The sequence below is a fragment of the Anabrus simplex genome, chromosome 2 (assembly GCF_040414725.1).
Source record: "Anabrus simplex isolate iqAnaSimp1 chromosome 2, ASM4041472v1, whole genome shotgun sequence".
Lineage (NCBI taxonomy): Eukaryota > Metazoa > Arthropoda > Insecta > Orthoptera > Tettigoniidae > Anabrus > Anabrus simplex.
Window position 1 is genome coordinate 536,362,937 of NC_090266.1, and position 25,907 is coordinate 536,388,843.

A 25,907-nucleotide genomic window follows, 5' to 3' on the forward strand; every position below is an offset into this window, starting at 1 on the left:
ATATTCGGATGCTATCAATTTGGGGGATACTTACTTACTCGTTGACGCTACGGTCCTTGTAGAATCTTGGTCTCTGCAACAATCTTCTTCCAAAGCTCTCTGTCGATTGCCTTGGTCCTCCATCTCCAGACTCCCATGGTACGTAGATCAGCCTCCACCTCTTCTGTCCATTGCTTTCTTGGTCTACCTCTACATCGTCTTCCACCTGGATGCCCCTCCAGCACTTTCTTAGGTTCTCTTGTAGTCTCGATTCGATAGACATGTCCTAGCCAACGCACTCTAGCAGTCTTAATCAAAACAGATCTCTAAGCTCCTGATTATATCTAATTCACTATCCCAGTTCAGTTTTAACTGGTCCAAAAATCTTCAATACCTTTCTTTCCCATGTCATTAACCTATATTCTTCTGTTTTATTTAAAACCCAGGTCTCAGTTCAATATGTAACCACTGGTCTAATGACAGTCTTATAAATGGTCAACTTAGCTTTCCTGGATATTTGTTTATCTCTTAATGTTGGAATTAAGGCAGCATAGCATCAATTTCCTGCAGCCAATCTACAGTTTATTTCCTTTTTTGTTTCATTTTGTGAAGTAATGAGAGAGCCTAAATATCTAAATTCCTGTACCCCTTCAAAACACTTTTCTCCACACCTAAGTGCATTTGGAGGTTGACTAGATCTGGAACTCACTAGGAACTTAGTTTTGTTGTTATTCACTACCAGTCCAATTTGCTGTGCTCCCCTCTCCAATTCTTCATAGGTTTCGAGAAGTGCATTCTTTGTACGAGAAATTATGGCCACATCATCTGCATATGGCAATATTTGAATTAGTCTGATATGTTCCTTTCACGATTTGCAGTGATGGTACGCACAGCTGTTTCTAAAGCAATATTGAAGAGGACAGCAGACATTGGATCTCCTTGCCTCAAACCCACTTTTACATCGAAGGTTCGCGACTTTCCCTTGTACGCATACCTTAGATTTACTTACACTCAAAGCAGTTTTTACCAACCTAATCAGCTTCCCAGGATAACCAAGGGCTTTCATTTCGATGAGTAGTTTTCCTCTTTGCACTGAAACGTACGCTTGTTTAAAATCAATGTACAGTTGATACAGTGGTATGTTATATTCATAGCACCTCTCCAGGATGATCCTCATTGTAAAGATATGATCTATTGTTGAACGGTTTGCACGAAATCCACACTGATATTCTCGAAGATCCTGCTCTGCTTTGTGTGTTAGACGCTTAGCTATTGCTATGGTAAAGATCTTGTAGCCTATGCAAACCAGAGATATCCCTCTGTAATTTTCAAATTTCAATTTGGGGGATATATCTATTTATTACAAGAGCCTCTGTGACTGAGGTGGCAGCGCGCCGGCCTCTCACCGCTGGGTTCCATAGTTCAAATCCCGGTCACTCTGTGAGATTTGTGCTGGACAAAGCGGAGACAGGACAGGTTTTTCTCTGGATATTCTGGTTTTTCCTGTCATATTTCATTCCAGCAACACTCTCAAATATAATTTCATTTGTCATTCATTAATCATTACCCCAGAAGAGTGCAACAGGCTTCGGCAGCTGGCACAATTCCTATCCTCGCCGCTAGATGGGGGGCTTCATGCATTCCATTCCTGACCCGGTCGAATGACTGGAAACAGGCTGTGGATTTTCATTTCATTCATCTGTTTATTAGAACATTGTAAGGAACTTTGAAGTTGGGATCTGAAATGCTTTATGTCCTTTATGGCTTCATCAGGTTCACCCTGAAGTGAAGTTAATAAGCAGTGAAATTTTTCAATATCAGCGGGTTATTCTTAGCAACTAAGCTTTCAGATTTATCAATGAAATGTAACCATGTCGTTAATGGTCCATTAAATAAAGAGAGATTAATCGTTGGCAGCCGTAAGTTATATGCTTACAAGTGGCATCATTTGAAAGAGAATGCGAGTCATTATTTGCAGTTATATCCTTCTGTTTAGTGGTATTTCTTAGTTTGGCAGTTTTTTTGCAAGTTGCTTTACGTCACACCGACACAGATAGGTCTTACGACGATGATGTGACAGAAAAGGGCTCAGAATGAGAAGGAAGCGCCCGTGGCCTTAATTTAAGGTACAGCGTCTAATGGGCTAAGAAAAGTGTAATATATGTATATTGATGGGACATACATTGTCTATTAAAAACAAATATATACAGTTAAAACTGAACTGGGATAATGTATTAGATCTAATCAGGAGCTTAGATATCTGTACCAAGAGCAGGATATAGTATCTTTTGATGAAGACTGCTAGAGTGTGTTTAACTCTAGTTTGTACTGGTTTGTTGTTGCTGCATTATTCTTGTAACATGGTAAGTACAGTGTTTGTATTCTAATGTTTAAACTTGTGATAGTTTTTGTTCATTCAGATGTTTTCTTGATTAATGCTAGTATGATATATTACAGTTGTCTTGATGTACTAAATTGTGAAATTGCGTGCACCATTGCTGAGTTAGACGCCGTTTCTTACACAATCTATCTCTAATTTCAGATATTACAATCTACAATATAAGGAAGCCCTCACGTTATCATCCAGAACTTATGTATATTGGTTGACATCGACATAGTTTTAATCCCAAGATGCATGGCATTACTCAATACTCCAGTTTATATTAGGCATTATCTTAACTCAGCAATGGTGCACGCAATTTCACAATAATTTAGTGCATCAAGACAACTGTAATATATCATACTAGCATTAATCAAGAAAACATCTGAATGAACAAAAACTATCACAAGTTTAAACATTAGAATACAAACACTGTGTACTTACCATATTACAAGAATAATGCAGCAACAACAAACCAGTACAAACTAGAGTTAAATGTGGACCTATTTTATCTTGTTTTTATCATTTCATCCACTTTTAAACGGCCTGTTATAGCGGGTCAAATTTTACGTGTATATATTCCTTTTTAATAGACAATGTATGTCCCATCAATATATATGTAAATATGTAATAATTCCACATATAACGTTGTAATCTTCATTTGATGTTTACTAGACTGACTACAATGAGATGACGCTTTACATAATAAGCAACTTTTTAGTCAATGAGAAAGATCCATTACACTACTGTTATATTTACTTTTTCATGATCTGTCAAATTGGGTCAGTGATATGAAGGCATTATGCCTCATGATGTGATGTTTTTGAAACCGATTTAATGTATAACAGCTGAAGATGACCCCATAGGGGTCGAAACCGGTACTGAATTTACTGCATATTGTAAATAAACATTGTATTGATAAGGTGGAGGCTTGTATATTATTTTTATATTGAAGCACATACCTAAGCAAGAACCCATGACAAATCAACAATCACATGTTCCCATTTCAAAACAATGTCTTATTTGTCCTGAAGAGCCCAAATTGTACAAATGTCCAGAATTTTTTAATTTGGATTCTGACAAGAAATTGTAAAGAACAAAATTTGCACCAGCTGCTTAAGTTCCGCGCACACCTGGAAACAATGCTCATCTGATTGTATATGCGGATTCTCTAATAGATATCACCACACTGTTTTACTGATGACACTAAAAACTCGTCACCTCAAAGTGGACAGTGGTATGCATCCTCAGAAGAAATGCCTGCCATTAAAAATCACCATCAATTATCTTATTCTCTGAGAAGTACAGCAGAAAATAAAATTGTTCTGAGTACTGCTTTAGTTAAGGTGAAGGGTACACAAGGAACATTCCATTTAGTTCACGCCATAAGAGCAATGAATCCCAAAGCAATTTCATATCTTAAAATATAGTGCAGCTACTAAAGCTAAAGAAAAAAGTCCCATAACTCTGCAAGCATTCAGTGATCTCACGTCTCAAGCTGACATACTTTATTAGTTTCATCTCAGTGTTGATTCACAATGACAGTGGAAACTGAAAATATTGTTCCTCCTAATCAACACAATATTTTAAAAAGAATTATCTCTCTTTTAAAAATATTAGTACAATATTTTAAAAAGAATTATCTCTCTCTTAAAAATATTAGTACATTTATTAGGAGGAACAATCCTTTCAATTTCCATTGTCTAGCTGACATGGTGGTTAACGTTGAAATCTTCTCAACAGCAAATTATTATCACTTCAGTATGGAACGTATAGTAGTCCTTCCCAAGATTACTGGTAAGATCCCAGCATCGTACATAAACCTTGACTTCCATTTCCCACAGACTACTGGATTGATTACTGCACAATTCTTGCAACTTCTAAAGCCAGACAGGAAATGTTTCAACAGCCGCAAGGCAAAAACAACAGTGAACAAACGTCATCTAATTCTCTTTTCGTCAGATCTGATTTGCAACTGGGGAGCCAGTGGCAGAAGTTTTGGAAAGTAGAAGAACTCGATCAAATAATCCATTCGGAAGGAGGGAGGAAATGTGAAAATTATTTTAAGGCAATAACCCTGAGGAATGCATCTTGCAGGTTTATTGCCCAACTACCAACAAGGAGGGAATCAAAACTTAGAGATTCAAGGCAACTCGCTGAACAGCATTTTCATCTTCTTGAGAATGAGAATTTTAGGACACATGAAAAGTTCAGGCTCAAGTTAAAAATTATAAAACAAGATGTAACATGCCTCACAAGCCAGTCTTCAAGAGTACCAGCTGCACCACGAAAATGAGTTATATACGATGTTTCGGCAAGGACTGATAATATTGTGCTGAATGACATATTAATGGTAGGTGCCCCTATAGATGATCACTTTTCAATAGTAATGAGATTTTGCACTCACAAAATTGCTTTCATAGCTGATATTTAACCCCTTAAGTGGGTATGACGTCTCTAGACGTTTTCGCACTGGGCTTCTACAGTGGGTATGACGGCATTAGTCGATCGTAAAATTTATCGCGTATGTATCTTGACGGTGAAGGCATATGGCGTGTCCATGGAATCTATCGCATTGGTTGATATGTTTTCCACAAGATCACGCTGTGTATTGTTTTTTAGAGCTGTCACAGCTTCGTGAAATGCATTTGTTTTGGTGCCTTGCACGAAGTTCCCGCGCAGCCATTTGTCGCGAAGCATGGCTTCCAAACGTAAAGTAGATCGGCTTGATTGTGCGGGTATTTCGACAGTTTTAGAAGTGGAGAGTGATGATGAGGTATCTTCTTTATCTGATGATGATGATGAGTGGATTCATACTGATGAAGAGGACAGTGAAAGTGATCCTGAAAGTGAAAGTGAAGTTGTTCCAGACGAACCAAGTGACACGGACGACATTCAAAATGTAACTCAGCCAGCTCACTTCGTTGCGAATGGTGCTCCAAGACCAAGGTTTGCTTTTACGGGTGTAAATAAGATAAATATAGACTTTCGTGACATGCACAATGACGCAGAATACTTCAGCGCGTTCGTACCAAGGCTATCTCATCTCCTCAACCGCTGCTTCCCGGAAGATATTCCCAGCACAGCGTGAAGGGAAAAACCTCTCCGAAGGTGTATTGTGTGTTGGTCCCAAAGGAAGAGGAAGGAAATATCATACTGGTGTCCTGACTGAAAAGGCTTTGTGTGTAACACCTTGTTTCCGCATATACCACACAGATAACAATCTACGAAACCTATAATCATCCTGATTCAGAACAATGTAAATAATGTTAGTAACACATTTGGATTCATAACAATGTAAATAATGTTAGTATCACATTATTGAAGAATAATAATTACTATCGTATTAGATTAAACTAATTGTGTACACATTTATGAAGGAAATATTTAAATATCACAAAGTGGGGAAAAAGTACCCACGGCAGGTTATGCATGTGGAGAATTTACTACCCAGTTAAGGGGTTAAAGATGTATAGGCAAGTGAATGCTCATCGCAAACACTATCTGCAGTCAGTTTCATGGAGAGAACACCCTCATGGTCCTTTGGAAACATATGAACTCACCGTGGTTACATATGCCACTTCCTGAGCACCCGTTTTTTTTTTTTAGCCACATGTCTTTTATAAGTTGCTGTACGTCGCCCAGACACAGATAGGAGACCTTTATTCATCAAAGATGACATCTTATGACTGTTGTATTGGAGAAGAGATGTTGATAATGCAGGGTATCCTGGTGATGGTCTTGTCCGTGTTGCCACAGTAGAAACAATCAAGGGTGTGGTTAAATGTCACTATCAATAAACTGAGTGTTCTTTCAAAAACAGAAGATGAGTTAAAGATAATCTGTACATATACTGTAATTGAAAGTTAACAGTTACTGATTTGTTTTGTTTGTTCTAAAAGTGGTGATACCCCTTTTGGTGGTCAGTATGTTTCATATTTAAAGGTAAATTTCTTTAATTTCCAGTAAGTTTTCTCTATTAAGTTGTCAGTGTGTACACTACCAGGAAAAAAAGGCAACATCCTCAGAGTTCAAGGTCATTTTATTCACAGCGATGTGACAGGTCATTGCAGGAGTATGTAGTACTACCATAAGTTCTGGCAGTGCTTTCAATGCATATAACTACTAAATAAAACTTTGCAAACCCATTAATATATGCCTACATATAAACTGAAAAATCACACGAAATGCTACAGATTGAACATACTCTTATTCAAAATGATCATACGTGGCAACTCAGCGGTGGAGACGTTGAGGCCACTCATCAATAACTGCATGAATCATGTCCAGTGGAAAGTTTCTGACAGTTGACAGGATTGATTCTTTAATATCTCAATATGCAGTGCCGTTTTTTATATGATCTCGCCTCAAGCTTCTGCCACAGAGAATAATGCAGTGGATTAAGGTCCAGACTTCCAGTAGGCCAGTCAGCAGCAGCGATGAACCGTGGGACATTGGTTGCCAACCATTGCTGCGTTGTTTTTGCTTTGTGTGCAGGAGCACTATCCTGCTGAAAAATTCAAGATTTCCCTTTAAACCGCTTTGAATTAATGCGTATTAACACCTTTTCCAACATTGTCTGGTAGACAGCTGCAGAAGTCTTCACTCCACCTGTGCAAAAGTGTACTCCTATGCTCCCCTCCATGAAACCATCCACCATACCATGATAGAAGCAGGGTGATGTCCACGCTGCACACATGGAACTTTCTCTCTTGCTTCCGTGGAGGAAGCGTGTGTGCACGTCATTTTGCATGTTAAACAACTCTTCCACAGTCAATATTTTTTCACCTGTGAATAGGATGTCGTGATACTGGCTCTTCCCATACGTCGTTAAATATGCCTGCGATCGAACCCAGCATGTATCTCCTTAAATTCTTCAGTTAGTAAATGTTCTTGTATCTTTTATATGCACCAACACATGAATCGTCCTTCAAAATATGTGACATAGTTCATCGAGGTATATTCATTTCACGAGACAAAATTGTTTATGCAAAACATTGCATCAAATCCTTGCACAAACAGCATTCACAACTTCATTTCTGCATACACACCTACGTAGGATGGTCCGATCTGACACAATTAACAATTGCAAATGTTTAAGCCATTCTATTGTTCAAAACGAATAGTTCATTGATACTGAGCTTCTGTGGCACCTAACCTAACCCTGTGACCATCAGTGGTTTTTGGTGGATCACAACCTAACCTCTCACTGTTGTTGAGTCATCAGTCCATAGACTAGTTAGATGCAGCCGTCCATGCCACCCTATCCTCTAACCTTTTCATTTCTACGTAACTACTGCATCCTACATCTGCTTTAATCTGTTTGTCATATACATACCTTGGTCTACCCCTACTGTTCTTACCGCCTACACTTCCTTCAAAAACTAACTGAACAAGTCCTGGGTGTCTTAAGATGTGTCCTATCATTCTATCTCTTCTTCTCGTCAAATTTAGCCAAATCGATCTCCTCTCGCCAATTCGATTCGGTATTTCTTCATTTGTGATTTTATCTATCCATCTCACCTTCACCATTCTTATGTAACACCACATTTCAAAAGGTTCTATTCTTTCTGAGCTAGTTATTGCCCATGTTTCACTTCCATACAATGCCACGCTCCACGCGAAAGTCTTCAAAAACATCTTTCTAATTCCTATATCAATGTTTGAAGTGAGCAAATTTCTTTTCTTAAGAAAGCTCTTTGTTGCTTGTGCTAATCTGCATTTTATGTCCTCCTTACTTCTGCCATCGTTATTTTACTACCCAAGTAACAATATTTATCTACTTCCTTTAAGACTTCATTTCCTAATTTAATGGGTGGTATGAATAAAAATGAGAATATAGTATGTACTCAACTTTTCTGAGTATATACTCCATTTCATAAGAATAAAGTTCTTGAGAATGTACTCACTAGCTGAGTATATACTCATGTTATGGAGATGGTGTAGTATATACTCACCTTCCTAAGAGTCTGAGAGTAGTTTCTCATATGTGCTATGAATAAAAGGGAGTACCTTCTCAGATTGATGAGTATATACTCGCTTTGTTTTGAGTATGGCTGATAGTTGTCTCAGGCTTGAGTATATGCCAAATTTTAGCTTCTGAGGAGAAATAACATGGCTGAGTTTATTAATAATGTGGTGCCTCGTGGAAAAATTTACAAGGAGAGAAGTGAACATGTGGACACTAATAATTTTAAAAGTCTATATTGTTTTTCCAAAGTTAATGTGGACTGGTTAAACCTATACTTATTTGGACCGGAGAAACTGGAAACAAGAGGTGGTGCTGTTAAAAACATAGTAAAATTAAAAGCATTTTTAAGATTGGCAGGTGACCCAGGATTCCAGTGTGGCATAGGAGAAGATCTTGGAATCCACCAAACAACTGTGTCTAAAAATCTTGTTGAGGTTATAGACCGCATCATGGCTAAAGCTGCAGTGTGGATAAAATTTCCTCAAACAGATATGGAATTTGAAGTTGCGAAACAAGAGTGGCAGGAAAAGTACTACTTTCCAGCAGCGGTAGGTGCTCTTGACTGCACTCATGTTGGAATTAATAAGCCTACACATTATGGTGATGAATATGTAAACAGGAAAGGTTATACAAGTATTACTGTACAGGCAACGTGCAATGCCAAGGAAGTTTTTACCAGTGTCGATGCATCATGGCCTGGATCTGTGCATGATTCTCGAGTCTGGAGAAATTCAGCTGTTCAGACAACAGTAAGTCTGAATAGGGTAAATGCTTTACTGTTAGCGGATAGTGGCTATGGTATTGCACCTTGGCTTATGACACCGTTCAGAAATCCACAAACACCTCAAGAAATTGCTTATAACAGGTGCATTACCAAAGAAAGAGTTGTGATCGAACGATGTTTTGGGCAACTAAAACAACGTTTCCCAATTCTTCAATACAAAGTACGCCTATCTTTAAATAAAGTGCCAAAACTGATCATTTGTTGCTGTGTGTTGCACAATATTGCCAAGTACTTACAGGATGAGGACCCTGAACTACAAGCATTAGGTGGCAATGTAAGGTTAGAAGATGGAAATGAGGATGACATGGCAGCTGCTGCAAATATCAGGTGGAATGGTGAAGCTAGGCGAAATGAATTGGCAGAGATAATATATCAAGGTGTTTGAGTTGCAGCAAGTACCAGTGTCACTCTGTTTATTGTTCACTAAAAAAAATCAAAAATGTATGCAAAACAATTTATTTTAAAATATATATATACTCGACTCTCATTCTTTCATCTCTGATTTTAACTTTTTTTCTGTGAGTTCCAACACTCTTATCTGCTTTAACAGCACCAAGCGCTGCAGGTCTGTGTTATTTAGAGTTCCGGTTTCGTCATTTTCATAGTCATCCAAAACACTTCTTTTTCGTTTAGGGGTGGCTACATTTGGAGAGTTGACGATTTCTACAGGACTCCCTCCTTCTCCTCCCTCTTCCAATACTACAAATTCCACTACAGGTGGAGGAATATGTTGTGGCTGAACTTCAGTAAGCCCTACTCCAACCGCAGTTGCTCCTACGAGAAAAAAAGAAAAACGTTTTAATTCACTAATTCAGTTTTCTACGGACAAGTGAATTAAACGGAGCTAAAATCCCAGGCCCGGGATTCAAACCCGGTACTCTGAACCAAATGCCTGGGTGCTATTTGGTTCTTATAAAGCAATAAATATCTTAACCTTAAAGTTTGTAGTGTTGGCACACAAAATACTGAACTTTCTACAACCTCTATAAACCTGTTCAAGAAAATAATCGTGAATATACTTTAGGAACATACCTGGAATTCGTGTCAATGTTGGATTAGTATCCCCATCCAACAGCTCGTGGATAATATTCTCCCAGTCCTTCAGCACTATCCTTTTATTCCCCGTTTGGTTTAGGTCGCACTTTTGTTTCACCCTCATTTTCATGTTGTTTATCCTTTTCGTAATGGTGCCGATCTCAACTTTCTTGCCGCACATAGCTATCAATTTCGTTTGAATTGCCTCCAACGATTCGGATTTTTCTTTCCGAACCGCCGGCAGTTGGGACTTACTAAAAAGTACCGCATGTTCCCGCAATATATTCGAAAATGTTACCGGATGAATACTTTCCATATCGACGAACTTCACGAACGAACAATCAGTGCAAACTACAAAGTTACAAACCAAACCGGATCCAGTTGAGGTTATGTTGCGATTGGAACCAAACAAGATAACAGTTGACGATCGAACACAACATGAGTATCTACTCAGTCTCAAACGATCCACATGGCGGTGCGCTTGAGTATCTACTCCATCACAGGAGAATCTTTTTATTCTTACCAAATGGAGTACTTACTACTTGGACTGAGAATATACTCCTACTAAATGCTCATGCTCATGAGTATGTAGTTTGAGTAAGTACTCACGTTTTATTCATACCACCCAATATTTCCTGCATCACCTGCCTTCGTTCGACTGCACTCCATTACTTTTGTCTTGGACTTATTTATTTTCATCTTGTACTCCTTACCCAAGACTTTGTCCATACCATTCAGCAGCTTCTCGAGATGATTTCCTCTCCTTGGTTTGTGATTCCCTTTCCAAATTCCTGTTTGATTTCCTTTACTGCCTGTTCTATGTAAAAACTGAAAGGAGAGGGGGGGGGGGCACAAACTGCAGCCTTGCCTCACTCCTTTCTGGATTGCTGCTTCTTTTTCAAAGCCCTCGATTCTTATCACTGCAGACTGATTTTTATACAGATTGTATATAATTCTTCGTTCTCGGTATCCGATCCCAATCACCTTCAGAATCTTAAATAGCTTGGTCCAATCAACATTATCGAATGCCTTTTCTAGATCTATGAATGCCATGTACGTGTGCTTGTCCTCCTTGATTCGATCCTCTAGGATCAGATGTAAAGTCAGGATTGCTTCACGTGTTCCTACATTTCTTCTGAAGCCAAACTGATCTTCTCCCAACTTAGCTTCAACTTGTTTTTCCATTTTTCTGTAAGCAATATGTGTTAGAATTTTGCAGGCATGAGATACTAATGGTGCGATAGTTTTCACACCTGTCAGCACCGGCTTTCTTGGGAACAGGTATAACAACATTCTGCTGAAAATCGGATGGAACTTCTCCTGTCTCTTACATCCTACACACTAAAAGGAATAACCTTGCCATGCTAGTTTTTACTAAGACAGTCAGTAATTCAGAGGGAATGTCATCAATTCCAGGTGCCTTGTTCCTATTTAGGTCGCTCACAGCTCTGTCAAACTCTGACCTCAAAATTGGGTCTCCCATTTCATCAGCCTCTTCTTGTTCCAGAGCCAAATTATCTAAATCTTCACCTTGATACAACTGTTGGATATGTTCCTGCCATCTTTCTGCTTTGTCTTCTTTCCCTAGAAGTGGCTTTCTGTCTGAGCTCTTAATATTCATACACCTAGATTTCCTTTCTCCAAAGGTTTCCTTGATTTTCCTGTATGCAGCATCTACCTTTCCTAGGACCATACAACCTTCGACATCCTTGCATTTCTCCTTTAGCCAGTCTTCCTTAGCTACCTTGCACTTTCTGTCCACTTCGTTCTTTAATCGCCTGTATTCTTTTCTGCCCTCTTCATTTCTAGTATTCTTGTATTTTTGTCGTTCATAAATCAGGTCTAGTATCTCTTGAGTTATCCACTGATTCTTAGTTGATCTTTTCTTCCTTCCTAACAGTTCTTCAGCAGCCCTGCTGACTTCATTTTTCATGACTGTCCACTCTTCCTCTGTTGTTTCCTTCAGCCTTTTCATTTAGTCCTTTTGCAACATGTTCCTTGAAGCAATCCCTCATAGTCTTTTCTTTCAACTTGTGTAGATCACATCTTTTTGCATTCTTTCCTTCAATTTCTTTAGCTTCAGATGGCATTTCATGACCAATAAGTTGTCAGAATCCACGTCTGCTCCTGGGAAAGTTTTGCAATCCAACACCTGGTTTCTGAATCTCTGCCTAATCATAATGAAGTCTATTTGATACCTTCCAGTGTCTCCAGGTCTCGTCCACGTATAAAGCCGTCGTTTGTGGTGTTTGAACCATGTATTGGCAAGGACTAAATTATGATCAGTGCAGAATTCAACCAGCCGACTTCCTCTTTCGTTCCTGTGTCCCAATCCGAATTCTCCTACTGTATTACCTTCTCTTCCTTGGCCTACCACTGCACCACCAGTCTCCCATCACAATTAGATTCTTGTCACTTTTTACATATTGTATTAAATCTTCTATCTCTTCATATGTTCTTTCGATTTCATCATCCGCTGAGCTAGTAGGCATATAGACCTGCACTATTGTGGTGGGCATTGGTTTGGTGTCTATCTTGACGACAATTCTTTCACTATGCTGGTCATAGTAGCTTACCCGCTGCCCTATTTTGTTATTCATTATTAAACCAACTCCTGCATTTCCTCTGTTTGATTTTGTGTTGATAATTCGGTAGTCGCCTGACCAGAAATCCTGTTCTTCCTGCCAACGAACTTCACTTACACCAACTACATCTAACTTTAGTATATCCATCTCCCTTTTCAGATTCTCTAATCTACCACGATGATTCAAACTTCTAACATTCCACGCTCCGACTTGCAGAATGTCAGTATCCATCTTCCTGATGATTGCTCCCTCTCGTGTAGTCCCCACCCGGAGATCCGAATGGGGGACTAGTTTACCTCCGGAATATTTTACCCGGGAGGAAGCCATCATCAGTACATCATTCATATAGAGAGAGCTGCATGTCCTCGGGAGTTTGTTACGGCTGTAGTTTCCTGTTGCTTTCAGCCGTGTAGCATTATAAACGCTGCTAACCCATGTTGAGTATTATTACAAGGCCATATCAGTCAATCATCCAGACTGTCGCCCTTGCAACTTCCGAAAGGCTGCTACCCCCCTTTCGATGAACCATTCCTTAGTCTGGTCTCTCAACAGATACCCATCCGATATGGTTGCCCCTGCGGCTTGGCTATCTGCTTCATTGTAACGCGCAAGCCTCCCCACCGCGGCAAGGTCACATGGTTCGCACTATCAGTGGTTTTCAGTGGATTACAATGGTCTTCTTACTAGCCAATACTGTCCCAGGGTATGCTAGAGGCCTACTGACCGCTTCTTGGCCCTAACCTGGTGGCTTACGCTCCTAGACCCCCTTTGCTTGCACCCAACCCAATGCTCTTGTCCCTAGCCAGACCTAACCAGTCCAGTCCAATGGTCTTCTCACTAGCCAGACCTAACCTGTCTAGCCCAATAGTCTTGTCACTAGCCAGACTTAACCAATCCAGCCCAATGGCCTTGCCACTAACCAAACCTAACCAATCCAGCCCAGTAGTCTTGTCACTAGCCAGACTTCACCAATCCAAACCAATGGTTTGGTCGCTAGCAGGACATACCGCATAATGTCATGTTTTTTTGTTCACGAACCATGGTCATGGTCTTGTTACGTCCTGTGCCGAAATGTAAACCTCTCTTTTACAAACTAGTTATTAACATTCTACCCAGGGTCTATGTACACAGGTCTGGTCACACTCCCAGAATTCTTTGGGGCAGCGGCCATTTTGGGAACAATGCTCTCTTCTTGCTGTTGTCTGCGTGTTATCCAGTGTAACGAGATTTACATTATAATGGTTTATTATGTCGCTGCAGATAGTAAGTCACTTGACTAAAGTGACTAAATTATTTAGATTCCTAAAAAGATAAGAATAGCAGGGGAAAATGAATGCAGAATTGGAGATGTCATAAATGGCAGCAAATGGAATATTCTCAGCTGTGTGAGGTTAGTATAAATTTTGCTAGAGAAAAATGAAGTTTTTTCCTCTCGGAATCAGAGAGTGATCCCACTTCTACCATCTCAAGGGCAGTGTCGTAGAGCATGAGACATAGGGTTTGGGGATACAGCTGGGGAGGATGACCAGGACCTCACCCAAGTGGCCTTACCGACTGCTGAACAGGAGCCTTGTGGGGAATGGGAAGATTGGAAAGGATTGTTCAGTAAGGAAGGAAGCAGCTGTGTCGAATCGAACCCCCTTGTAGTTGGTTGACCTCCCGAGGCTGAGTGGACCCCATTCCCACAAGATCCATAAAAAGAAAGTGTTTTGACATCAAATTTGAATAACATTCTAAATAGAATAAACAAAATCTGGTTAAAAAATAAAATGCTATACAATTAAAAAAAAAATACTTAAATACAAAATTATACAGGTCACATTTAAATGCTTCCCAACAACTAGCCCCCATAGAATGGAACTTGTTTCAAAAGCATGTAAATAGTAAATTAGAAAGTATATTAAGTAAGAAACAAAAAACACTAGATGGAAAACTCGTACGCCTCAAAAAACCAACTCGAAAAGAACAAATCAGAACATGGATACAATGAATCCCAATCTACCAATAAATAACACTCCACTTACGGTAAACATATCTATCACAACAATTGCTGAAGTTGAATCCAACATATCCAAACTCTGTCGAACAACAAAATGATACAACACATGAAATAAAGAAAATCTCACTAATCAAAAATTAAACAGTGATGAATTAACAAGCAGAATAAAACAGAATGATGTAATAGTCACAAAAACAAAGGAGGAACTACAGTCATAATGAACAAAAACAAATATATTAATAAAACTGAAGCTTTCTTCACAGATAAATCTTTCTCCATAATCAACAGAGATCCCATAGCTAAAATTCAGTGCAACCTAAAAACTTTACTTAAAAGTTCAACATTTTAATTACAAGGACAAGAACAAAAACTAATAAATATGAACCTGAACTTATCTATGGCGGGAGCGCTACCTAAACTTCATAAAACAGAAATTCCTATAAGATCTATTATTAATAGTAAAAAAAGTCCAACTTATAAGACTTATAGATTTATACATAGCTGTCTTAAAAAACATAATAAATTTAATAACATAGGGCCTACCCCATTAAAAAACTCAATAGATTCTTGCGAAAAATTTAAAATACAACCTAAACATGTGTTCTCTAATATTCCAACTAACGAAACACAGTATTATTAAAGAAAATCTAACCAAGCAGTCATCTCAGCGGATCTGAAATAGAAGAATTTATTAATATATTGAACTTTGTGTTAAAAACAACTTTTTCACCTTCAATTGAAAAATATATCATCAAAAGGGTTTATCAATGGGAGATCCTGTTTTGGGTAATTTGGCAGATATTTATGTGGATCACTTAGAACACACTAAATATTAACTAAAATAAAAGGACTAAGCCTATGGCTACGTTCGGTGGACGATACATTTTCCATAATAGATCAAGAACTTAACAATAGTGACAACATTTTAGATTACCTGAATACCCTTGATCAGAACATAAAATGTACTCAGGAAGACGAAGTCAATAAATCTGTAGACTTTTTAGATATCGCTGCTACACGCAAGAATAATGGATTCGAGTACCAAATCTATAGAAAAAAAACTTTTTCTCCAATTACAATTAAAAACAGCTCTTTAAATCCTAATTCCCACAAACAAGCAGCATACTATAGCCCAATTTATAGAGGTTATAAAATTCCCCTCAAACCCATAAATCGCAATAAAGATATAAAATATACAAAGAGTTTAGCTGAGTTCAACGGATTCCATATAGAAATGATTAACCGTATAATCAAGAAAAGTCAAAAATAAGCTAATATCAAATCTTATTCCTGATAAACAAAATAACCCCACTTTTGCTACATTTACATATAACAATCCATTTATCAGGTCTCGAACCCATTTAAGAACCAGGAAGTCAAAATTTCTTTTAAAACACAGAACACCAACCAAAGTATATTCTTCAACCATAAAGTTGTAAATTTCAGTAATGACCAATATTCAGCCTCACATGCTCACAATGTTTTGTGGTACCTCGGACAGACGGGTTGTAGTTTTTTCCAACAAGATATCTAGAACATTTTAATGCTAATTAACACAACAAATTTTCAGCCATGAGTATACACATGAAAGAAACTGGATACAATTAAGTTATACAACAATAGAACAAGACTTAACAATCCTTAAAATGTTAAAGAAAGGCAAACGAATGAGTATGAAAATATTTACAATTTTCTAGACCAACATTTCAATAAAAACCTCAATTTAAACGATACAATAGACACCAACAATCCTTTTTATGAGCCTATCCCACAATTATTAAAAATATTGGAAACAAAAGAGAATATCTTCAAAAATGTCAATAAATATCCACTCATAAAAACTCCTAAAATCAACCAATACAACGCCCACCTGCTCTTCCCCTACCCACTCCCCTCTGCAGGCAGTTCACAACCACAATGCATCGTCCACTCGCTCTTCCCCTTCCCCCCCCCCCCCCCCCCTGCAAGCATTGCACAAATACAACACGTGAAGTACAAGTTCAGCGACAGCCAGTCGATCCGGTACCGTCAACAAGACAAGCCAGCCACACGGGAGACGAGGTGGAAAGTAATAGATTTTAGCGCGGTCTCCCCATTAAATCAATAACACACTCTTCAATACTAAAACCACATTTCGTCTTGTTACAGGCACTCAATCAAACTTGAAGCTACTGATTCCATCTCCAAATATTAAATGTAGAAGTCCCCCATTAGATCCTCGTCAATGACAAGCGGCAAGTTATTCTTACAACTTAAACAACAACAACAAACATCTAACCAACTCAGCATCCATTTAATATGCTAATAAATTAAAATTTCAGGAACACGCTGGATTCAACACTTAAGAATAATAAAATCATGAAAAGTAACTTGCAGGTTTTTCAAATAAATTTAAAAGGATATACCCACAGGCACAGGACTGCTGTATTCTACAAGCCAACACCTCTTAATATTTGTGTTATTCCAATAATTTTATATTAGATTTCAGTATTTTGCTCTATGTATATACATAATCCTACAAGCCATATTCATCTAGTCAAGTGTGGACACCTATTGTAATGCGAAAGCACATTTTAAATAACTTTCATTATATTTTAAGGAGTAATCCAAGTTCAAGTATAAACAGGATCCTGATTATATTCTCTTGATTTTGAGCCATTTATGAAATTAACAATAATGTAGAATTTCTAATGTGATAAGAAAATGTATTGAAAACGTGGAAAATTTTAAAAATAAAAATTGATTTTAATATTATTGAAGTAGTCTCACAGACGGTTTTTTCACATCTCTTAATTGTTGTCTGTGATTTCTTAAAACTATGTTTCTATAAATATATATTCAAGGTTATAAACTTCATAGTTGGTTCTGTATTAAGTTACACATAAAATAAATACAAAATTTTTTAATACACCTTCTCAATACTTGACAATCATGCGATGTTTACAAAAACATTACAATGTAGGGGAGCATGGCTTGACGACTACCATTGTACCAATTACAATGCTATTGAAGATGTTGTAAATGCATTGAACGAAGGCAAAGCTTCCTCCATCAAAACTGCCAAGACGCTGTGTTTCAAGTATCACACTGACTGGAAATCTTGTTTATATCAAGTCAAATTTCAGCATAATATCAGCAACAATAATATAATTAGAAGAAACTGGTGTTAAAATCTGTGATGCCCTTCAACTGGTGAAAAACATTGAAAGCGAGTTAAAGGCAAGCTAGCAACATTCCATGAAGGTGAGCCTCGATTGAACTCTAATGATTTGACTTATTTCAAATATGCTCCAATAACGTCCTGTGATGCTGAGCAGTCTTTTTGCCGTTACAAGTCAGTGTTACGAGTAAATAGATGGTTCTATTTGAAAACTTTAAAATGTATGTCATTTGCTATTGTAATTCTTTCCGATTGCCTATCAAAATGCGACTTTTACTTAATTCTGTGCAGTCGAGAGTTACCTCTGGACTGAGTAATAAAATAAATTCAAAATATCTTTCTTTCTTAATCTGTTTACCCTCCAGGGTTGGTTTTCCCCTCGGACTCAGCGAGGGATCCCATCTCTACCGCCTCAAGGGCAGTGTCCTGGAGCGCGAGACTTTGGGTCGTGGGATACAACTGGGTTGGATGACCGGTGTCTCGCCTGGGTGGCCTCACCTGCTATGCTGAACAAGGGCGTTGTGGGGGACGGGAAGTTTGAAATTGATAGGTAAGGAAGAGGGAAGGAAGCGGCTGTGGCCTTAAGTTAGGTACCATCCCGGCATTTTCCTGGAGGAAAAGTGGAAAACCATGGAAAACTAGGGTGGCTGAGAGGGAAATTGAACCCCACTTAGTTGCCCTCCCGAGGCTGCGTGGACCCCATTCCAGATCTTGTACCACTTCTCAAATTTCGTGGCAGAGCGGGGAATCGATTCAGGGCCTCCGAGGGTGGCAGCTAATCACGCTAACCACTGCACCACAGAGGCAGACCAAAATATAGTAATAAACATTAATATTATTATTGCCATTGATGCTTTCATGGCCTGTACTTAGACGTGATATAGACTTTTGGGCTTATGCCTTGTCAAAAAAAAAAAAGGTGAATTCTTTACATTTTGGTCAATGTGGCATAAGTCCAAAAGCCTATACCATGTCTATTAATATTATTAATTATTTATTCTTATTATTGAATGTGCTAGATTTTAAAAGTATATTTTCAATATAATTTAAACAGCAGCAAGATTTTGAAGATTTTGAAAATTTGACCAAAAAATTTAAAATCATATTTTGTCATATTTTCATACTTTTTTTTAGGCCATAAATGCCTGTATATTTCTAACATTTTTAGGTCATAAACATCCGGGCCTTAGTAATGTTGTTCTAGGCCCAAAATGGACTGTGAACTGAGGTAATTTCCTATCAGCAGTTTACGGTCAGGTTCCATACCCTATGATTTTGTTTCCTCCTGCGTACCTATGTTATTTCATTTTAACTGTCCACGTTTTTGTACATTCTGTAACTTTTCTCATGCTTAGGTATCTTAAATTGGGTCTACTCATTCAAAAAATATAATTTGTTCATGTGGTCACAATCGCAGATTATAGGACAGCTATTAAGGTCAGTCCGGGTAAATATGAGACATTTTTTATGACTTTGTTCATAAATTACAAATTACAGCAGTGACAATTAAACAAATAATCATAAGTTGTGACTGGTGTAACAAAAAACATTGGGAACGGATTACTATATATATTCATTAACTTTTGAAAAATAAATAAAAATGTGTGTCATTTTTACCCCACAACGGGGAATTCGGAGACAACCCTGAGAAAAAGTGAGACAATATTGTAGCAGACTGTAACATCATGTTGGAGAGTTAATAGGGTTATTGTGAGACAGCTTAGGGTCAAAAGAAGACAGAAAAAATCAGGGTATAATAGTTTGCAACCTTTCCTAAGTTTTATTGAAGGAACAAAATGGCCATGTTTCGATAACACCAAATTTAGGCTTGAGATACATTTTTATACTTTTTCCTGATAAAAATTACATAGTATAGATTGACATTATACCATGTAATTAAATGATACTTGAGCTTTATATCTGAATTTGTTAAATTTCAATGATACTAAATAAATATAGTGTCCATTGTAATCAGAATGGTGAAAAACTGAGATATTTCACTTGGTTAAAACTGGGTTAACAAACTGTAGGAGTTCTAGTTATGCATCTACCTTTCCGTGTTATTATTGGGACAGGCAATTTACCCAGTAATTTTGACTTTTCTACAACAGACACATAATTTTCGTTAAGCCTGAACACAGTTTTGTTCTTGTCCACACAATTGACACACATAATTTGCATATCTCCACCTTCCAGAACTTTCTGAACAGTGGCAACATATATATATTGAAAGGAATGCCGCTTTCCACAACTTTCAAAGAGTACAAAGTCACCTGGATTTACTTCATCTGCCATGGTCATTTCCACAGCACCTGTGATGAGTAGTTGGACTTCATCAAGACTGTCACCCCTACCTTGCCTATCTTCACCTTCGCTTGAAGCTGAGTCAGAAGAATAAACTTTTGCTCTTGTCTTAGATGGAGGTTTTACTACTGGAACTGTTGCTTTTTGAATACCAATACCCTTTCTATTCTTCTTGTGAACTAGTTTCTGCTTTTCCCCCACAAGCTGAGAATACTCAGCTTTGCTTTTGTGCTATTCGGTCCAGTCTTTTTTTTCTCTTGATCATGGTTTTGTCAGTGCATACGAATTTTGAAAAAACGATATTTAGGTACAGAATCAACTTGCCACCTGTCTCATTTTTCCCCTAGAAGTGTGTCACTTTTACCCTCATGATGTCTTATATTTACCTCTTTTATTAAAAGTTTCTTCTTAAATCAAAAACTTAACTTAAAATTGTGTTTTCAAGCTGAAAAAGGTGGTTCTCTCTTTCACTACCAAATAAAACCACAAACTCTTTCCTGGAATTTTGGATTGAGCCAGAGTAACAAAATACAAAGTGGAACGCATGAAATTTTTTTGGTTGGGAAAAACATCACTCAGGAAAAACTTGTCTGTTCGGAGACTTTTCAATTATTTTATCATAATGGATGCAAGACTAATATATATCATCATTCATGCAAAGTGTTGAGATCATTAATCAGGGTAGAAAAATTTCTCATCTTTCCCCCCTTTTTTTGTCCATCTCATAATACCTTGACTGGCCCTACATGTAGTCTGAGGCAAATAAAACTAATTTTAACTGCTTTTGTGCCCTTAAATCCATTTTTTAAATCCAAAACTTGCCTGTGTGCAGCATGAAAATGGTGTAGCGATCGTCCACATTCAGTCCCAAAATTGTGGCTCCATAAGTAACATTCCTGTCCTGACCTGTGTATATAGACCTTGGTTCTACCCAGTTTAGTGGCCCCTTTATTTGCTACACTTGACCTATATTATATTTGTACGTTGTCTCAAACAGCCAAAAGATATCAGGTCATCAATCTACTTTTAAATTATCTGCCATTTCCGTAAATCTCAACCTTCCAATGCCGTCACTCAGACGCATGGCTCGCAGCTGTGGAGACATTTTGCACATACATTGTTAGTGATACAGCTGGGGAACCGTGGCACTAATATAGTGGTACACGGTACATATTAATGATCTTGCACATATTTTTAATGTCTTGTTCATTTCTATATTGTATTTTTAGCTGAGGATGTGTCTCATAAGAGACAAAACATGTACGACATACGCTGTGTATTAGCAAATACAGTATAGACAATACTGGACACTTGTGTAGTCTCCCGTTCTAAACTGAGACACATGTTGACAGTGGTGCACCTGGCAGCCCAACCCTAAATATCAGGCTGCAAGATCGAAACTTACAATATTTGCGTGTTAAGATCAATAGAAATAATAAAACTAAATGATTTTTGCTTTTTTCTACTACGAAAGCTGAATGTTAATACTGATAGAAGTAATAATAGTAATAATTTATTTGAACTTACAGGCCTTCGCCCATTAAAATGCTTAAATTCATACAACCAAGCAAGAACAGAATATTAATCACTATGATATTAATAATTAGAGTTGAATTGTAAACCAAACTGGCACACGGTCAACTCACTACTGGAGAGCCGCTTAGCCCTATAGAACTATGAACTATTCTTACCAGCATAAGTGAGGCTTCGCACAAGACAGTATGGATTTTGAACTAATGGAGGAATTACCGGCAACGTGAGGCTTCTCACGTGCCTAAATATGCACTATAAGGGATTATAGTAAAATGAAAACTGCACCTACCCGAAGTGCTCACTTCTGGATCAGGTCTGGTGCAAACCAGGTACTGGGGAATGTTGTGTAATCTGCTAAGGCTACTTAACAGACCAGTATAAATCATAAAGTATAGTTAAGACAAAGGATAGGAAAAGAACGATGGAACAACCATGTAAAACCTTCTTCTATCCTGTCAGCATGTCTGGTAGAATTACCACTACACGCCGATGTTATAACATAAAGTGTTGAGTGCCAATCACCTACTGACCCACTTACGTTGGCTCCTCCATTACTTACATTCCATGTTATTACATCATATACTACCTCGCATTTCCCTTAGACATTGTTTTTTCACTGTGCATAAGAACTTACTCAGGCCGCTGTCATTTCTCCACTGGTTCGCTATCCATACAGTAATTTTTGCTCATCTTTTTGCCTAAACATTTTTTGCTGCTTCACATTTACAAACTTAGTCCTTAGTTTCTCTGTCCCTATAAAATCACAGAGTAAGTGTAGATCATCATACTTAGCCTCGCATAGTATGCACTGTGAGTTCTCTTTGTTCCTGATCCATCCCTTATTTCTATGCAATCCCATCAGCCACCATAAAATCCCATCTTAATCTTCCATCTCCGAATCTTACACTTAAGTTGGAGATCTGGTAGACCTTATAGAATAGGCTGAGCGAAGGCCTTTCTCTACATTCTTCCAAAGAATTCTGCATCTGAGTGTCCTTAATTCTCATTGTCAGGGCCCTCTGCATTCTGCTATTATTCCCCTTCCATTCCTCCTGCCAAATATACCCCATACTCAATTTCTCAGCATAACTTTTAACCTTTTGATCAGTGAGGTTTTGGTGACACAGACCCCCAGGAGTGAGTTTTTTCTTGAAAATTCTGAATTGTTGATTTTAAGTTATTTTGATTCTAACTATTCTCTATTAATAAAATTACATAATTAAAACTTATGGTACATAACTGATACCTTCAATTTAATTTAATTCAGTGGCGTAGATAATATTTTCTCAAAATATTGAAAGGAACAATAAAATTAACAAAAACATAATTATTCTCTGTAGGTGATCACTTTTGTAGCCTTTGCAACACACTGACTTGACAGTTTCGCCCATCAAAATGTCTTTAGGGTATGGTACTCGTCAAAACAGGGGTGTACACACAGGGGTCTATCACACTCAACACACATCCACTTAGTGTCCTTTTGGGTGGCCTCTTCTTTGTGTGCTGACACACAAAACACCACCGTTGTGGTTTCTGCTTTGATTGCGTTGGGGGTACTGGTTTAGGGAAATGACGTCCAGAAAGTCTCAAGCAGTCTCCTCCTGAAGGTGATCGACCTCCTTTTGTTGGTTTCCTCTCCACTGCAAATTCCTCTTGTAGCTGATCTATAAGGCAGAGACGGAAGTCAAGTAGTTGTGGACTTTTTCCAGTCTTCACCTTGTAAATAATGTAAGATTTCAGCACTGAAATGTCTATCAGGTAAAAAAACAACTTAACATACCATTTCAGTGTTTTCCTGAAATTTGCAGTGAAGCTTTGTCAATTGGACCCATGTTCTCATAATCCAGTACACTCAAGGGTTTCTTTTTATTCTGCCCTGTGGCGTGATCTGTTTTACCTGTTTCTACCATCACGTTCTCGTGTATGCTGGTTAGCATGGTAACATCCCTTTTGTCATGCCATCTTTGCGCCAGCATATCATTGGTGTGCCATGAAATACATTCTCCCCTTTGAATTTTCTTCGGGAAGTCTGGCATCCCTTTCCTGTTTTTTCTGACAGCCACAAGCTCCAGTATTTTCCTTGTATAAGTATTCAAAAAGATCTGGGCTTGTGTACCAGTTGTCGACGTACAGGTTGTGACCTTTGCCAATGTAAGGTGCTGTTAGAGTTTTGACAACTGACCCAGACACTGAGTTTTTCATCGTGTTCAACTTCCATATCTTTCCCAGTACAAACAATAAAATCAAAAGATAAACCCAGTTTCACAGTCGCAAAGTGTGAACACCTTTATACCAAACCTGTGTCGCTTTGATGGAATGTATTGTTTCCATTTTAGGCGACCTTTCCAAGTAACAAGGCTCTCATCAATACAGATATTTTGCAAAGGATAGAATATAGATCGGAATTTATCTCGGAAATAGTTTATTATAGGCCTAATTTTGTAAAGTCTGTCACCTGGGTGTTGTAGATTGTCTGAAAAGTGAAGCAGTCTTAGAATGAGGGGAAAAATTGTCGAGAGAGATCACTTTACCGAACATCGGAGTTTCGATCAATTTATTTGTTGACCAATAGTCTTTCATCCTGTTTTTCTTCACATGACCCATCAACAAAACAGTTGCCAGGAAAACAAAGATTCTCCACGGTTATGCCTTGCCACTTATGTAACTTCGACTTTTCCTTTACGTCTGTATTTTCCGTAACAAATAAGTAGTACTTGTTCATTTCTGACACTATCAAGTTCATAATATTGCGATCAACAAATTCTTTGACAATCGACACTTCAAGTCTTGACTCATTGTCATTATCATTCACACGAAGCTAACACCTGAATTTGAAGTATCAAAATGAGCAAAAAGCGTAGGAAGAAACCTACCTACACAACTCCACTTTCTTTCTTCGGCTTGAACAGCTGACAGCTTAGCCTTCTTTGCGACAGCGGGTTGCACTTCGTCCTCAGTTTCCGTGTTGTCTTCCGAGGAATTACCAATTTCACTCTCATCAGACACAATATAATCACTATCGTCAGCATAAATATCAATTTCATCATCAGACTCCTCGTTAGTCAAGATATTACTTATATCTTGCGGAGCAAGCCCGCATCCTCGACTTGATCCCGCCATTAGCACGTGTATTTATTTACATTTTTTTTCTTTTTTTTCTTTTTTTTTTTTTTTTTTTTTTTTTTTGCTAGTTGCTTTACGTCACACCGACACAGATAGGTCTTATGGCGACGATATTTATTTACAATCAGAGTGTGTTTGTTTCTACGGAGACCAGAGATGAGGGAAAAGAAAAATGGTGTGTATTGTCAAGGAATAGACGTACAATGCACTCACAGGAAACAATAGAAAAACAGTTCCCGGGTGTTGTCGTAATTCGTAGCAAAATCTCGTAAGAAGTTAGGTTACGTGACTACAGACGCTGGGACAGAACTTCATCACAGAACATGTGAGATGTAACAAAACATGGAATAAAATTCGCTGAACATGTCAAACATCCCCAAACTTGTTCTAGAAACCCGCCAGTACGATGTCAGAAAACAATTTCAAACATTCAACATGAAACATGAATAGACGGCGCTACTATTCAGGTGCAAACTACGAGGACATAAATAGACGGCAGTACTCCCGCAGGCCACGCGCAACACTGCCGTAAATAGACGGCAGTACTGCTCAATAGGTTATATTTTGGTAGCCAACCCTCATCATACATTCCTTCCAGTTCCTTCCGTCTTAATCTAGACCAATTATTTAATACCCTTTTAACACAGTGTAACCGAATAATTCTCTGCATAAGATTAATGCCACCACATTAGCTGTACATTGCGATATTCTCATAACTGCCTTACTGAATTTATATATTATTTGGTTTAGGCTGACCCTTTTTCTTTTCTAATCTCCATAATTCAACCGCATATAAAGCTCTGCTAAGGACCAGAGTTTTTAACACTAGCCTCATTTTATAACTTACCCCTGGGTACTTGGCGACTAGGATTTTTATTGCTGCACGGGCTGCCACCTCCCTCAATTTACACCTCTTGATGTGGTCATCCCATCCTCCTTTTCTATTTAGTGTCACTCCTGAGTATTCTAATCTATCTGCTTCCTCTATTCTTGCCCCCTGGACCCACCATTCCCTTACATTTTTTACCCTCTTACTTATAATCATCACCTTCGA

General features: G+C 38.1%; 1 protein-coding gene across 2 annotated transcripts in view; it reads left to right on the forward strand.

Annotated features, from left to right (window-relative positions):
- Positions 1–25,907, forward strand: part of Rab7 (RAS oncogene family member Rab7) — a 214,614-nt gene that overhangs the window by 36,860 nt on the left and 151,847 nt on the right. Inside the window, exon 1 of one of the 2 annotated variants that reach the window (XM_067140911.2) lies at positions 18,422–18,443. The exons of the other annotated variant lie outside the window; for it this stretch is intronic. The gene's annotated coding sequence lies outside the window, so the exon portion shown is untranslated. Of the gene's footprint in view, positions 1–18,421; positions 18,444–25,907 lie in introns of those variants that run through there. 2 annotated transcript variants of the gene reach the window in all.